At 35.3% G+C, this 18,159-nt stretch overlaps 2 pseudogenes; one reads left to right on the top strand and one right to left on the bottom strand.

Moving 5' to 3' along the window:
• Positions 1-604: 604 nt before the first annotated feature.
• On the bottom strand, positions 605-1,174 carry LOC123825132 (annotated as a pseudogene).
• Positions 1,175-1,808: 634 nt separating this feature from the next.
• Positions 1,809-18,159, top strand: part of LOC123825131 — a 62,488-nt pseudogene continuing 46,137 nt past the window's right edge.

The raw sequence follows: 18,159 nt of genomic DNA, 5'->3' as shown, positions 1-18,159 counted from the left end.
TTCTTCCAACTAAGCCCAGCTTTGAGATTGCATTTTCTTCCTGGACAGCTCTCTTTAATGAACATCAGAGCCTTTTGGGATACTGCAGATCTGCTTTAAGTCAATTGAGAGATGAGGAATTTGCTGTCTTCAGAGAACATCATGACTAAAAGTTGATCCTTTGGTCTTCATGCTTGAAGAACTTTCACAGTTTTTATTTCTACATTTATGTATTTTTATTTTATATGTTAGGGGGAAATATCCAAGTCTTACCTATCCTTCACAAAAAAACAAATTTAAACTCAGCCTATACTAACTACAGATAGAAGAAATACAGTACTCACATTTATATTACAACACTGCACTTCACTTTTGGGGTTTATGATGCACAAGCATCATGCATTCTAAGTTAATTTTATCAGTGCCATTGGTGATGTTAATTAATTGATGTTTATCTTTCTCCCTTTCTCCCTCCCTTCCCCTCTCTCTAAAAATTAAATAAAATCTTTAAAAAAATTAAAATATGAAACTTTTCTAAATATTGAAATCACCACATTTTAAAGGTAGACTGGAATGTTACAAATGTTACAAAATACAAAAAAAAGATATTCTTCCATTAAATGCTTTAATCATTTTTCCGAGTATTTTTATCTTTTGGTTCTTTCTCATCTAAGCACTCTGAAAGCTCCTCCCCCGCCTTCAACAGTTTGCCTAGATGAGGATAGTTGAAAGTTAACTAAGGAACCCTGCCAATCAGGGTCTCCTGCTGGGCATTTCTTGTTTCTGACCTCCCGCTGGGCAGGAAGGAGGTCAAAAAAGTCATTATACTCATTCTTCAGGCAAAATGTGGTGAGGCCCCTGGATGCATCTCTTCTGGCAAAGACCCCATATGGCCCCTCGACCCCATAGAACTAGCTGTCTTTGATCACGTGGAGCACCTTGCTATTGATGGGCATAAGTATGCGTGGGTCCTGGATGCCGTGGAAGTCGGGCAGCTCAGCAGGGACGAAGTCGCGCCGCTTAAGGCAGGGCATTGGGAGTGGCTCTTCCTAGTTGTGGCTGTTGGCTGCCAGCTGGTCACTGCTCACCATCTTGTATATTAGGAAGATGCAGATGCAAAACAGCAGCAGCTTGAGGGCAACGTGAAATTCTCCTTCAGTAGCTCACTCTGCAGCTCGCTCTGGTGGGCGCTCATCACCTGGTGGTGTCCTTGGCAAGCATAATCAGTGGAGGAAAGGTTGGACTGGATTTTGGAAGGCTCCAGAACTTGCTACTTTCTCCTCCATCTCTGCAAACTAGTTAGAATACATTATGTTTAATAAAACAGTAGCACGTAGTAATAAAAGCCTAAGTGAGATTAATATAATGAAAAGAAAATAATACAGATTTAAAAAAAAAGGCTATAGCTGAAGATAGTAGAGACTTCTTTTCCAAAGATATAAGTTTTCAGAGATAATTAAACTAAAAGCAAAGAGAATTTGTTGGTAAAGAATTTTTGAACAATTAATGAGGTGGCTGAGTGGATTGGCGCCGCCTGAATCGTGCAGCGCGAGCGAGCGCCAGCTAAAGCGGTGCTGAAGCTGGCTGCTCAGTCCCCGCCAAAGCTGCATGGGAGGGAACCATTATTCAAATTTTTTTCTTCCTTTCTTCAAAGTTAGTAAGAAGAAACATGGTGATTAGAAAGTTTGAATTTCACAGACAAGCACAAATAATAGACAGCTTCTGAAAGAAATAAATACAATAGGAAGTGTGAAAAGGGAATGGAAGAGGGCCGGGGAAAGAAGCAGAATAGTACACTGACCTGGGGTTAGGGGCAAGCAGCATGTAATATGGCACAGTATAATAACAAATGGGAAACCCAAACGAAGTGGCTTGATGCCCAGGTAATGCCTATCCAGCAGCGAAACACTTAGAAGAAAAAGGGTTGTGGTGGTAAAAGCCTTGTAAGCAAATATGCAGTAAAAATAAAAAGCAAATGCAAGAATGACGCTCAAAAATGGATTAACTTGCACTCAAAGGCAATTGGGGAAGCTGAACTCTTCAGTACAAATACAGCAAGGTCTTCTCCCAAGCGCAAGCACAGGTCCAGAAAGAGGTGGTCCTCTGGGTTGGGGCAAAGCAGCTTTCTGTGTAAAGAAGGGGTTAAATAAAGAATATGAAATGATTAAGATTAGTGAGTAGAGCCACTACTAAATCTAGTTAATTTAATAAAACCCAATTAGCCAAAGCCAATTCACAGAAACCAATTGCCAAATAGCCACTTTAATTAACTTACTTGTTACTTTTAATTATTTATAAGGTTTCCTTTTACTCATATTAATTATAAAGTGTACTATAATTCATATTAATTAACACAGTAATTAAATCAGATACTAGAGATTTGTATGAAGTTTTAGTTGACCTTACTTTTTTTTTTCTCTAAATACCTGGTTGATTCCAAAAAGCAGAGACAAACTGTTGATATTATCCAAATTGCCACATAAATGGTTTTGTTGATAAATTTACAAGTTGATTATATTTAGAAAATTGATTTTATTAATTTTTATAATCAAAATATGAAATAGCTATTCAGGATACTGACTTTCAGGAGATAAATTTTCAGGAATTGACCTCTTTCAGCTAATGTCATTGATAACTGATTGCCAGATGCCCATAGAGGAGCAATTTCTACCTTTGTCAGGGTACAATACCAGGTTCCTTAGAGCAAACACAGACCTAAACAGGGAGGGAAATGTTCAACAAAGGGTAGGAGGTTCTTAATATTTGCAAAATCATTTACCTTACCTTGATCTTTGTAGAAGAAACTAAATCACTGGGTCTTTTTCTCAAAATTTAAGCATATTGTATTCTTTGATTTGCTTGAGAGGTTTAGATAGACCTTTTATCTGCATCAAGAAGAATTGATTTTTTTTCTCCAATACTGCTAAACACCAGAAACTTAGCTGGACACATCATCCATCAATCTTATCAGATCTGCTAAAGGAATGTACAAGTATTTATTTGTATGCAATAGAAAGGAGAGAAGGGAAATGCAGATACATCCAAGATTGGGCTTGTAAATATTCTCCATTCAAATATAAGTTTTTAACAAGACAATGAGAAAAGCTTTTAACATCTGAAGTACTAAAACAGGTTTTAAATGGCCTAAATTTTATGAGGAAAAGCATGGTTCTGAAATAAATTAATTACACACACAAAAAATTATCTTTTTAGTAAAATACAAAATACTATTTTCTTTATTAAAGAAGAGAACAGATAATAAAACAAGTTGTGGTTTAAAAAGTAGCCCTGGCTGGTATGGCTCAAACCAAATGGCTGTGGGTTTGATTCCCAGTCAGGACACATGCCTGGGTTCTGGGCCACATCCCTAGTCAGGGGCGAGCGAGAGGCAACCACACATTGATGTTTCTTTTCCTCTCTCTTTCCTTTCCTTCCCCTTTGTCTAAAAATAAATAAGTAATTTTTTTTAAAAGTAATGAGAGTTAGAATAGAAAAAGTAAAACCTATATTTATACCAATTTGTGATTGTAACACTGGAAAACATCATTGAGAAAAATTAATCTATTATAGCCATACATTTATTAACATATGTAAATAAGAGGTCATGATAACTCTTATAAAACTTATTTTTAAAATTCCATGAGTAGTTCCTGAAAGAAAATGGAATAAATGAAGCAAATGTTTCAATATACTTATAACATACTAACTCATAACTATTGATTAAATTATCATAATTGTGCAAATTTTCTTTTTTTAAAATTTTATTTATTTATTTTTAGGGAGGGAAGCGAGGGGGGAGAGAGAAACAGAGAGAGAGAGAGAGAGAGAAACATCAATGTGTGGTTGCTGGGGGTTATGGCCTGCAACCCAGGAATGTACCCTAGCTGGGAATCGAACCTGGGACACTTTGGTTCCCAGCCCGCGCTCAATCCACTGAGCTATGCCAGCCAGGGTTGCAAATTTTCTTTTTAAAAAAACCTATGAAAAAATTTTAAAAACCAGTAACACTTCATTTAAAGAATATAGAAGATCAAGATCTAGAGACTCCAGAAGCAATGTCCACTAAAGTGTAGCTCTTAGAGACTTAAAGAGGGACACCACAGGGGCCTCCAGATTTGATGTAAGTCTGCCAACAGAGAATAGTGTAGGAAACAGAGAACAGGCAAATACTATGTGTGGTTTCATTTATATGGGGAATTTGAAACAATTTTCTCATACATTTTTATGAGTTTTCCAAGATCTCATTTAGCACTTTTTATACTAAGAATAAGAACAGGATAGATTTTCCTAGATATTTTTAAGCTTTTTGAAACTTTTTTATGATTATGCTTCAAAAGTTAACATTTTGGGAGGGGATCTAGTGTTAACTTTTTAACAATACTTTAATGTCCTTAGTTAATCCAAAACTAATGTTTACTTTAATGCTTTCCAAAAATAGAATCTGTGAATGTGTATTTATCTATTTCATGATTTTTAACTGACAGATAATTAACATAATTATAGTATTATAATTCACAGTATTAACACTACTATGAATCAGGTGGCTTCTGTGAAAACCAAAATCAAACAAAATCTCGCTGCCTGTTTGCTCTCTCATCATCACTCTCCCTATAATCTATCACATAATGAAATCATATGAAATAGAAGGTTCTGCTCTAGAACAATTCTCTACTCACTGTACAATCACTCCCTAAATGATGTAATCTCAACACAGCTACAAACTTCTCCAACCACCCAACATATTTAAAAGATACAATCTTATTCTACCTACTAGAATAAAAATTGACTACCCAGTCTTCTGTTGGAGCATTACAAGGAAACTCAAATTTAAAATCTCCGAAGTAAAACTTATTATCTTTATCATCTGAACACATTTCTCATTCTGATAGCAGCATTAATCCTCTTTCTTCACTACCAGAAGTCTAGGAGTTACCCTGCATGCCAGTACTCCATACCTACTCTATTATATATTGTATCTGTCCTCACATTTTACCTCTTAAATATCTTTCAAATCCAATTAGTTTCTCACTGCCCTAGACCACAGCTACCATCAGTTCCCACAACGATGACTTTTTGTGATACCTTTTGATATGACAATGGTGAATATTCCAACCTCTACCTCCATGTCAAGTTTTGCTGACAAAAGTTAAATGGCTGTTATTATTTTTAGAAAACATAAAGCAAAATCTTTGCAACTGGTCTCTCCAGTTGTTTTTTTTTTCCCAGTTACTATGTAAGATCTTACATTCCATAATAGCTAGAACAATATTTCCCATGCCGCATGATGATCTTACAATACAATGTTTGTTCCCCTCATCCAGTGATGTCATCTGTGTTTCCTCCCATTGAATATGGTCAGACCTCGGACCACTGTCTTAGTTTCTTTTTTATTACTGTGGCACACTCTATACTCTACACTGGCCACAATCTCTGACTCTGTTGGCTCCCACCTAACCAGAATAGTAAATAAACACTAATATTGCTTCTTGTGGTGAAGGGCAGAAATTACAGCCACCAAGCTAAATATGTAGTGATGGGGGTCTCTTGTATATATCCTTTTAATTTACCAATCAGTCCACTAAAGAAATGGGATGGATTCTGAAGAATGAATATAAACTCTCACAAACTCATAAAAGTAGTAACCCTGAGAGTAGAGCAAGCACTAGGACAACAGATACTGTCCTGGATTTGATATTGTTGATAAAGAAGATTCAGGACTTCCGGCCAAGATGGAGGCATAGGTAGACACATTTTGCCTCCTCACACAACCAAGATAGGGACAACAATAATTTAGAAATAGAATAACAACCAGAACTGATAGAAAATTGAACTGCATGGAAGTTGGACAACCAAGGAGTTAAAACAGACGTGTTCATCCAGACTGGTAGGAGGGGCGGAGTTGGGCAGCCGGGTGGAGAGGGGTATTGAGGCACAAAGAGCAATGGGACTCAGTGTGTAAGGCATACTGGGTGCTCAAGACTGCAGTGGGCAGACCCTGGGTGCACAGGTGGTGGCTGGCAGACCCCAGGGCCTGGGGTGGCAACCGGCAGACCTAGCGAGTGGTGATTGTGAAGTAAAGCACTGCATGCAAGATGGCTGGCTGATCTGGCAGTCCCAGGGTCCCAGCATTGGGAAATAGAGCCTCGGGGCACTGATTGAAAACACCTGTGGGCAGCTGAGGCGTAGGGAGAGACTCCCAGCCTCACAGGAGAGTGTGTTGGAGAAACCCACAGGGTCCTAGAATGTGCACAAACCCACCCACATGGGAATTAGCACCAGAAGGGCGCAGTTTTCTTGGGGAAAGTGGTGGAATGAACTGAAATCAGACAGAGGGTGGAACAAGCACCATTGTTCCATCTCAGACCCCGCCTCCACATAGAGCAACACAATGCAGTGATGTAGGTTGCCCACCCTGGTGAACACCTAAGGCTTCACCCCTCACTATGTAACAGGTGTGACAAGACACACACAAAAAAAGTCCCAAACAGAAGAATAGAACAAAGATCCACAGTAAATACAACTAAGTGACAAAGAGATAGATAACCTATCAGATGCACAGTTCAAAGCACTGGTAATCAGGATGCTCACAGAATTGGTTGAATTTGGTCGCAAATTAGATGAAAAAATGAAGGCTATGCTAAGTGAAATGAAGGAAAATGCACAGGGAACCAAGGGCAATGGGAAGAAAATTGGGACTCAGATCAATGGAGAAGACCAGAAAGAAGAAAGAAACAACCAAATAGAAAAGAATGAAGAAATAAGAATTCCAAAAAATCAGGAGAGGCTTAGGAACCTCGAGAACATCTTTAAATGTTCCAACATCTGAATTATAGAAATACCAGAAGAGCAACAGATTGAGCATTTATTTGAACAAATAATAAAGGAGAACTTCCCCAATCTGGCAAAGGACATAGACTTCCAGGAAGTCCAGGAAGCTCAAAGAGTCCCAAAGAAGTTGGACCCAAGGAGGAACACACTAAGACACATCATAATTACATTACCCAAGGTAAAAATAAAGGAGAGACTCCTGGAAGCAGCAATAGATAAGGAGACAGTAACCTACAAAGGAATTCCCATCAAACTATCAGCTGATTTCTCAAAAGAGACCTTATAGGCAAGAAGGGGCTAGAAAGAAGTATTTCAAATCATGAAAGGCAAGGACCTACATCCAAGGTTGCTCTATCCAGCAAAGCTTTCATTTAGAATGGAAGGGCAGATAAAGTGCTTCTCAGATAAGGTCAAGTTAAAGGAGTTCATCATCACCAAGCCCTCTTATGAAATGTTAAAGGGACTTAGAAAAAGAAGATAAAAAACATGGATAGTAAAATGACAGCAAACTCACACTTATTAACAACCATAGCTAAAACAAAAGCAAAAACTAACTAAGCAAACAACTAGAACAGGAAGAGAACCACAGAAATTGAGATCACATGGAGGGTTAGCAACAGGGGAGTGGGAGGAGGAGAGAGGGGGAAAAGGTACAAAGAATAAGTAGTATAGATGGTAGGTAGAAAATAGATGGGGGATGGCAAGAATAGTATGGGAAATGTAGAAGCTAAAGAACTTATGACATGGACATGAAATAAAGCAGGGGAATGTGGGTGGGAGAGGGTGTGCAGGGTGAAGGGCAGTGAAGGGGGGAAATGGGACAACTGTAATAGCATAATCAATAAAATATATTTTAAAAAAGAAGATTCATAAGAACATAGGTACATAATATATCATTGATTTGAAAACTTTATTCTTTAACATTTCCATTAGAACAATGATCAGAAGAGTTTGTGCTTATATTGGAATGTTCATTTACACTTCCTTTTCCAGAGGTAAGTTGTCTCCTGTTCTCTGTCAGAAGTGGGTCAGCTGAACATCCACAGAAGAACATCACATTGATTGACATCAAACTGATTGAACAGGACCAACAAGAGGTGTAAATACACAACAGGCCTTAATGAGACTCATACAGCATTAAGGTGAGAAAATATCTCTATAAGGGTTGAGGGACCTGCCATTTCTGTGAAGAGTTTAGGGGTCCATTGATGAGGAATGCAAGGGAAAGTGGTATGTCCTTCAAATTAGAAGACAAATTACTACATCTCCTCTGTAAAGAGGGCTACCTTGACCAGTTTACTTAAAAATAAATGTCCTTGTTAAATTGTTGGCTCTCTAGATTAATCTTATGCCACACAAATTTTGCTTTTGACTTTGGTACTTTCCACTTTTCTAACATGCCAAGAATTTACTTATTTTCTATCTCTATCAAATATTGTTTTATCCAGATAGACATATGGGATCCTAAAAATGTATTTCATATACCTACATCACTGCTTGGGATATAATATGTGCTTAATCAATATTTACTGAATAAATTAATTAATGATCTTTATGTTTTTAAATCATTATTTTTTGTCTAGGTAAGTAAATTAAAATAACCTAGCCTGTCATTATCAAGTCAGAGGTGTTTAATTTATCTGTAATAGTAAGGAATAGGGAGCTGCATTTTGTCTTAATAATTAAGTACTACATTTAATATTGTAAAAAAGTGGGTTAATTAAATGCTATTTTTTAACTGGCTAATTATATTCCAATATCAGAAGTGTTGATATTATATTACTTTTTGACAATGGTAACAGGTCATGTTTCATTCATATTAAAAATTATAGTTTCTAACTTCTAACTAGTATGCTCAGATATTAGCCTAAGTATTTTACCAATGAAATTTACCAGATTCTCCACTGAGCATACCACATTTTCTCTCTCTGAATACCCCAAGACTTGTCTTTGTTTACCATTTATCTTCCATCATCTCCCCCTTGCTATTGATGCCATGTGCTCTATCAATCTCTTTCTTGGCCACTACTTTTCTCCGTTCTAAAGACTCTTATCTTCTATAGATAAATATATTTCCTGGTGAGCACAGGTCATTTAGAAGCTTTTAAGAAAGCCAAAAGGTTAGTGATCCTTTTCTCATTTTAAGCAGGCTGAGGTTGGGAGGGAATGAGATATTTTGCATATTATCTAGAAAATAACCAAATGCAATCTGTGCATTATAAAGATTTTCTCACTTCTTCCAGTCCCAGAAAGGGCTTTGCTGCCTCTTACAGTTTCCTGAGGTTAATACCATGCTGAAGAAAAGCCTCCAGCCAAGAACCCACAGCAACACATACAATCGTCTTTTCCACATTATGTTTTCTAGGATGGAAAATAGATCACATGTTGTCTTTCTCACTACTGATTGTTAATTTTTCTCTTTTGTCTTGTTTCTGCTTCTATTTCTTTTTTCCCATGACTTTGCTTCCCCTTTCTCCTTATCTTTTTTTTTCCTAGGCTACTCCTGGATCTGCAATGTTTTGGCTTAAAATGAAATCTCACTACTATTTTGCCAGAAAAAAATACATTTTTAATAATTTTGTCAAATGTTGATAATCATTTGGAAAATAATTTGACATTTCTGAGATCATTGTTAATTCTTGTTAAAAATTTAACATATTTTAGTTCTGTATTTTATTTTTTAACTCATTAAAGTAAGTTTACTTGTTTCTCATTTTCCATATAATTTATCTTGCATATGTTCATGCATATAAAACACACAGACACATCTTTGTTTATTAGAACATACAGTAGAAATTGCAAAACATCAGACATACATTTTATTATGTAATATTTTTTACTCAATGTTATTAACAATGTCAATAAACAATATACAATATCTTCAAGATTTTCATAGATCTTAATATACATTTGTTTCAGAATTTACTTTATATTTATTATTTTAATTTATCTATGCAATATTTACCTATGTGAAAGGGTGTTATATACAAAAATTATTATTTGTATGTTTTGTTCATATTTAAAGATATTTCCTAAGAACATTTTATAGTAAATAAATTGATATATATATATATATTTTAGCATTTTTTTCAGAATATTTTTATTTATTTTTTTATTGTTGTTCAATTATAGTTGTCTCCATTTCCCCCTCCATCACTCTCCCCACCCTACCCATACCCACCTCCCACATTCAATCCTCCTCTCACCCATTGTCTCTGTCCATGGGTGCTTTATGCATGTTCCTTAGTAATCCTTCCTCTTCCTTGACCTGTTATACCCCTCCCTTCTCTCCTGTAGTTACTGCCAGTTTGTTCTTTATTTCCATGTCTTTGGTTATATTTTGCTCACTTGTTTGTTTTGTTGATTAGGTTCTGCTTATAGGTGAGGTCATATGGTATTTATCTTTCACCACCTGGCTTATTTCACTTAGCATAATACTCTCCAGTTTCATCCATGCTGTTGCAAAGGGTAGGAGCACCTTTTTTCTTTCTGCTGCATAGTATTCCATTGTGTAAATGTACCACCGTTTTTTGATCCACACATTTACTGATGGGCACTTAGGCTGTTTCCAGCACTTGGCTGTTGTAAATTGTGCTGCTATGAACATTGGGCTGCATAGGTTATTTTGAACTGGTGTTTCAGGATTCTTAGGGTATAATCCCAAGAGTGGAATTGCTGGGTCAAAAGGCAGTTCCATTTTTAGGTTTTTGAGGAAACTCCATGCTGTTTTTCACAGTGGCTACACCAGCATGCACTCCACTAACAGTGCACTAGAGTTCCCTTTTCTCCAAAGCCTCACTAGTACCTGTTTGTTGATTTGTTTGTGACATGGACTCTGACAGGAGTGAAGTGGTATCTCACTGCAGTTTTAATTTGCATCTCTCTGATGACTAGTGATGCTGAGCATCCTTTCATATGTCTATAGGCCATCTGTATGTCCTTCTTAGATAGGTGTCTGTTCAGGTCCTTTGCCATTTTTTTTAATGATTTTTTTCCTTGTTTTATTGTTGTGCAATTACAGTTGTCCAATTTTCCTCCCATTACTCTCCCCTGGCCTACCCACGCCCACCTCTCACAGTCAATTCTCCCCTCCCAGTTGTCTTTATCCATGGGTCCTTTATGCATATTCCTTGATGATCCTTCCCCTTCTTTGCCCAGTTATCCCCCTCCCCCATCATTGTTTATCTTCCTGATGTAGAGTTGTGTGAGTTCTTTATATATTTTGGAGATCAAACTCTTGTCTGAGTTATCATTGGCAAATATATTTTCCCTTACAGTTCATTCCCTTTTCATTTTGCTGGTGTTTTCTTTAGTTGTGCAGAAAACTTTTAAATTGACTAAGTCCCATTTGTTTATTCTTGCCTTTATGTCCCTTGCTGTAGGGGACATATCGGTGAAAATATTGCTGGATGGAATATCTGAAACTTTCTTTCCTATGTTCTTCTGTAGGAATTTTATGGTGTTGCAACTTATATTTAAGTCTTTTATTCATCTTGAATTTATTTTTGTGTATGCTGTAAGTTGGTGGTCAAGTGTCTTTTTTTTTTTTTGCATGTGCTTGTCCAGATTTCCAACACCATGTGTTGAAGAGACTATTTTTACTCCATTTTATGTTTCTGCCCCCTTTGTCAAATATTAATTGGTCATAGAGACATGGGTTTATTTATGGGCTCTCTGTTCTGTTCTACTGATCACTGTGTCTGTTCTTATGCCAATACCAGACTGTTTTTATTACAGTGACCTTTTAATATAGTTTGATATCAGATGTTGTGATCCCTTGTTGGGAACTACCCTGCCTGGCATCAGAAGCTGTAACCCCCACCAAAGCTAAGGCTGAGGGAGCGACCTTGGACCATAAGCCACCAAGGAGACAAAAGCTTATCTCCCTGGCAGGAGCACTGCTTCTGTTGCTTATTCATAACTGAACCCCAAAGCTTGGTCAGTTAGCCAATGACGGGTAAGATTCCCCAAGAGGGGAACAATTTAAGACAGGCATGATCATGTGGGACGCCCCCAAAGAAGGACTTTGGGGGCTACAGCAAAAGGGGGTGATGGATCCTCGCCCCTCAGCTTTGACATAGCCTGGGTCCTCATTGTCTGTGAGAAAATCTCCTAATCTCTTGGCTGCCTTACTTCCTTTGCTCCACCTAAGTCTGAAACAATGACAGAGGGTGGTGCAGCCCTGTGCTGGAAAGGGTGGGTTGCCCAGGTGATCAGGTCTAAGAAAGAATATGTAAAATTCTGTGAAACCTGCTTTGTTTACAATGCTCTTGGTTAGCTGATAAGGGTCCAAGCAAGAAGTAAGTTTGTTCCTCAAAGTTTTACAGCCCTTTAGCTATCTGATCCTGACTCAAAATAGGCCCTCAGGCTTTCTTGTTATCTATTGTTTGATCCTTATTTCCTGGCAATGGTTAATGAGCTTTACCTGAATTCCTGTGTGAACAAACCCAATAAAAGCCTGCTCTAGCAGGAGAACAGGGCGTTCTTCCCTAGGGAGGGTGGCCGAGGCACTTTTCACTAGAGAGAGTGGCCGTTCCATCCCTGTTTCCCCACAGGACCTGGTTGTCTCTGTGTATGTTTTTCTCATGTTTCAATGAGCCATCCACAATGTTCCAAGGTCACTGCAGGCCAGTGGTCTTGTCAATCCCTCATATTTTGTCCTCTTTCTCAAAATTGTTGAGGTTATTCAGGGATTTTTTTATGGTTCCATATAAATTTTTGAAGTGTTTGCTCTGTATCTGTGAAATACGTCATTGGTATTTTAATAGAGATTGTGTTGGATCTCTAAATTGCTTTGGGTAGTATGGACATTTTGATGATATTAATTCTTCCAATCCATGAACATGATATATGCTTCTATTTTTTTCTGTCTTCCTTAATTTCTTTCTTCAGTGTTGCATAATTTTTGGAATACAGGCCTTTTTACTTCCTTGGTTAGGTTCATTCCTAGGTGCTTTATTTTTCTTATGTCTATAAAAAATGGGATTTTCCCCCTTGATTTCTGTTTCTGATATTTTGTTGTTGGTATACAAAAATGCAGCCGAGCTCTGGCTGGTATGGCTCAGTGGGTTGAGTGCCAGCCTGCAAACCAAAGGGTACCTGGTTCAATTCCTTGTCAGGGCGCATCCCTGGGTTGCAGGCCATGTCACCAGTAGGTGGCACATGAGAGGCAACCACCATTGATGTTTCCCTCTCTTTCTCCTTCCCTTCCTCTCTCTCTAAAAATAAATAATTAAAATATTTTAAAAAATGCCTTCACTTTCTGAATGTTAACTTTGTATCCTGCTGTTTTGCGAAATTCAATTATTAAGTCGAGTAGTTTTTTTGGTGGAGTCTGCAGGTTTTTCTATGTACATTATCATACACCACAATACTCTATAGGTTTTATCATAGGTCATGGAATCTCCAGGTTTTACTATGTACACTATGATCCACTATTGAAAAGTTCATACACCATGATCAAGTATGATTCATCCTAGTGATGCCAGTATGGTACAATATTTGCAAATCAATGAATTTAATACATCACATAAAATGAAAGACAAAGATCACATGATCATATCAATAGATGTGAAAAAAAATTTGATAAGGTACAGCACTGATTTATGATAAAAATACTCAGCAAAGTAGGAGTAGAGGGAGCACACCTCAACAAAATAAAGGTCATATACAAGAAAACTACAGCCAATATCATACTGAACATGCAAAAACTAAATTGTTTCCCACTAAGATCAGGAACAAGATGAGTGTGTCCACTTTCACTACTTCTATTCAACATAGTATTGATGAGTATTTTAAAGTATAGCATTTCTAAGGAAATAAATAATGATGATATACTCTTGAGATAATTTTGTTTGACCAACTTGCTAGTACAACAGTCTAGCTTAATTGTTTATTATATAAAACAAAAGCTAGGAAAATAATTTTATATTTGCTGTAACATAGAAGTTGTTGTTAAGGACCCATGAATTGCCATAATATTTGAGTGCATAATTAATAACACATGAAGAAGACATCAAGCTAGAATTGATGATTTGAAATATGATCAATGAAAACAAAGGAGTTATAGTGTAACAAATAGAGAGATATAAGATAGAGCAATTGACAACAACATTTATTTAAGGATAAAATATGTAACCTGTACAATAAAACATGTATGATTATAATGCTATTGTGTTAGGGTTAAAAAACTTTTTGTTGTGTTTAATAACTTTATTTTTTATTAAATTTGTTGGCGTGACATTGCTTAATAAGATCATATAAGTCTCAAGTGTACATTTCTATGATACCTGGTCTATATATCACATTGTGTGCTCATCACCAAGTTAAATAATTTTCTGTCACCATATTTTGGTATTTGAGCCCTTTACCCTTTACTATTCTCCAAAGCCCCTTCTCTCTGGTGACCACTATATTGTTGTCTGTGCCTATGAGTGTCAGTTTGATATCCAACATATGAGTGAAATCATATATAGCTCTTAACTTTTACTAACTTATTTTGCTTAGTATGATATCCACCACATTGTCACAAATGGCAGTATTTCATGTTTTGTAAGAGTTTCTGCTCTGCTTCAGACATGTACTATTCTAAAACAGGTAATCTGGACAAAATATAACTAATAAATGAAATTTGGCTATAATATGCCAACAACAAATTCAGTCCTTTGCAGTGAGCTTTCAAATGTCAGAGATTTCATACAATAAATGACCACAAATATTTTTCTGTACTTGCAAAGCATCTATCAACTCGATTAAAAGATTTTATGTGAAAAAAAGAAAGTAAGATAGCTTCCACTTTTTGTCTTTCTTATACCCTATTCTGTTTCAATTTTTGTTTTATTTTACTCTGAAATACTTCACCAGAAATAAATGAAACTAGCAGCAACATATTCACTAATCTCTGAATCTGTGCTGTATTTGGATGTATAATATAAATGAAGAGAAGAACACGCACATATGAATAAAACCTGCTAATTGCATTATACTTTGATAGTCGCCAAGTGTGTATCACAAATATGTACGCTATTCCTGGACTTACTTTCACATTTAGAATTCAGAATTGGATGAAAGATGGGTAAAAATTACATGGAGCCAGATGGCTCTCTTGTGACTACACGTTTACACAAGCTTTTGCAGGTTGTTTATTCCAACAAAATTTGGAATAATTCAGACTCACATAAGGTCTTTCTGATTTTTAATTGAAAAACATAGGAATAAATATATTTTTTAGTTAAAATAAGAAAACTTTAAAGATAGAGTACATTTATTTATAGCTATTATACATGAAATGCTTTCTGAAAAATGTAGGTAAAACTGTAGTTTTTTTGTATTAATTATTTCCATTTTTTACTGTTTAAGGCTAAACACTTGTGAGCATGTACTATGCAATTAAACTGATAGATTACTTTGAAATGTAAGAAAACATCCTTCTTCTTCATTGCATGAGTTAGTATTAGTTGAAAAATAAAGGGTACAAAATACAAAAACAATAAATAAATAAACTGAAATATTAATAGTTTAGGATCAAACAATACAGTTTCTGAATGTCTGATTAAAAATGAAGAAGGCATTCATGGTGAGACCAACTTCTATACATATTATGGTTAAATCTCAAATACTTTTGCTATTGGAATACATATTTAAAATCAAAATAAGCTTATTCTTTGTATCTTATTTTGGGATATATTTTCTTTAGTGAATTTGGGGTTAAGTATTATTTTTCTAGTTATTTTTGGTTTATGCTAATATTTTAATTATGTTAATATTCATTATGTTTGATTACTTATATAGCAAGGGTTTCTTTAGCTATATTGTTACCAAGTGACAAGAGGATGTGACCAGGAAGTATATAATAAAAATATCTTCTTCTAAATCTAATATTGTTCTCTTTCTTTAAGGATTATCATTGTTTAAAAAAATCCTAGATCCTGTACAATTTTTTGGGTAGATGCTGGCCTTTAGGTTTCTACATATGGCAATTTGTATATAATGTTTCACAAACACTAACAGGAAATGTGACTGAAAGATATGCTGTGATAAATATTGAATTACATATTCTATTGGCATTCTTTTGATTTTATCTCATTTAATTATTTGTATTCTCTAACCACAGGGAAAAGAAATATAAGGATTTATGTTATTCTCACCTGTGATTGCTGATGATCTTTATGTCTCTCCTATGCCATATACTTTCAACTTTCATTGTCAGCCAATACAAACTTAACTCAGAAACTCTGCTAGAGAACAGCCATTGCAGAGATACCCAGTGGTAATACAAGATTCAGATCAACTCAGTCTGTAACTTTGAGTAATTTACACTAGGTGAGTGACTTATGAGAATGTGGTATCGTAGTCCCCTTTATTTTTGAGGGATACATTCCAAGACCCCTAAAGGATTTCTGAGACCACAGATAGTACTAAACTCTCTCTACATTATGCTTTTTCCTATGCATACATACCCATGATAAAATTTAATTTATGAATTAAGCACACAAAGAGAGTAACAACAATAACAATGAAATAGACCAATCCTAATAATATACTTGTAATAAAAGTTATGTGAATGATATGAATGCAATTTCTATCTCACAATATTTCGTTGTTCTGTACTCACCATTCTTCTGATGATGATGATTATGTGAGATGGTCAAATGCTTGAGTTATGAGATAAAATGAGGTGAATGCCACAGGCTAGTATTATGACTAGTAATGTCACTAGTATTATGTTACTATGGACCTTCTGATGATATGATGGGAGGATGAACTGTTCTGTGTGATCCTGGATTATGGACACATGATGATAACAATGACCTCATGTCAGGAGCAGCCAATGTCAATGGTTAAGGAAATTTAATATTTTCAGCCTCAGTTGACTGAGGGTAACTGAAAGCATAAATGGGAAGAGTCAACTGTAAAGAACACAATCTGAAATATCAATGATTGGCTTTACATACCCTTTAAAGTCCCCTCCCCCCTTTTTTTGTCCCTTGTTTAGCTCTATTTTAAACTTCCACCCAGTACCTCTCTCAAGTCCTTCTGAACCAAACCTTCTGTGGCTTCTTTCAGTGCTACTGAGTTATATAACCTTATTGAGTAAGGGCCTCTACTTAGAATAATGATATCACTGTAATTTTTAAAGTAATTGGTTCACTAAATTATCTTTTATGTGTCTGTGCAGTTATTTGTGTGCATAATCATAGAACTAGTCAATTTTCCTCAAAAAGTAGGAAAATTATATTTTACTTTTGTAATCAAAATTAAGAATTAAAAATTGACTTTCTATTAAAATGGCTGATGTTAATCTAACCTATAAGTATTTTTTCTACCCCATATGTTTTTGCATATTTTTTTGTTTTTGGAAGCAAGCTTATTTTTTTGTTATAACTATTTTTTTAAAAATATACCTAAAATTTTACTAATTTGATACTTTTTACATTTTTAAAATTCATATATTAAGATAAAAATAAATTATCTTAAAATGCAGAGAAGAAAATGTTATACTGTATTTTCTATGATAGACCAGGTCTAACTATGCACTCTTTTCTTTTTCTTACCTGTAGTTGCCTTCATGTGATCCTGGATCTCTTACATACTCATATAAGAAAAAGGAGAAGAAGTTTGAATACTTATTTTTGTTTCTTGCTATCAGATGTGGTTAAGAGATTGGTAGAAAAATATTAAAATATATAAAAGTTAAATAACATTTTAAATTATGAATTAAATACCATTCTCTTTGTATCTCTTCAGAGTTTGGATTATTTTATTGACCATTAACATTTATTCAATATTTATAATCTTTCCTATAAATTACAAAAATGATTTTATAGACAAAAGAGGTAATATAAAAAAGTCTGCTCTGGTATTTGACTCTTCTTATAAATAGCTTCATTTATTGGTTATATTTCAAAGTAAAATAATGGATAAAAAATACTGTATAATGTAAACTTGTCCACCAAAATTGACATTCATTTATTCAAAATAATTATTGACTTTTAATTAGTACACATAAATCACCAAATGTAATTGTGATTATTTTTCCCCTAGCAGTGGTTGTGGTTTTAATTGAATCACAACTGACATTTAATAGTAAATGTTATTGCCATATTTCAATATTTGACCCTTTAAGTAATTAACAGTGAGCTGGATGATAAGGGTACTATTACTATAATGGAAGCACTTATATTAGCTTAATATTTATTGAGTGTACTGAGTTAGCACTCATGAATCTATCTATGAGATCTACTGTATCTATGAGATTTTTTTTTAAGATTAGATATATGAGTGAGATCATACAGTGCTTGTCTTTCTATGCCTGACTTATTTTACTACAAAGTCTTATTTTAAGCCACTAAA

This window comes from Phyllostomus hastatus, unplaced genomic scaffold, assembly GCF_019186645.2.
Source record: "Phyllostomus hastatus isolate PE091 unplaced genomic scaffold, TTU_PhHast_1.1 phas_contig_62, whole genome shotgun sequence".
Taxonomy (NCBI): Eukaryota; Metazoa; Chordata; class Mammalia; order Chiroptera; family Phyllostomidae; genus Phyllostomus; species Phyllostomus hastatus.
The sequence above is the reverse complement of the archived record's forward strand: the minus strand, read 5'-3'. Positions and strand labels throughout refer to the sequence as shown.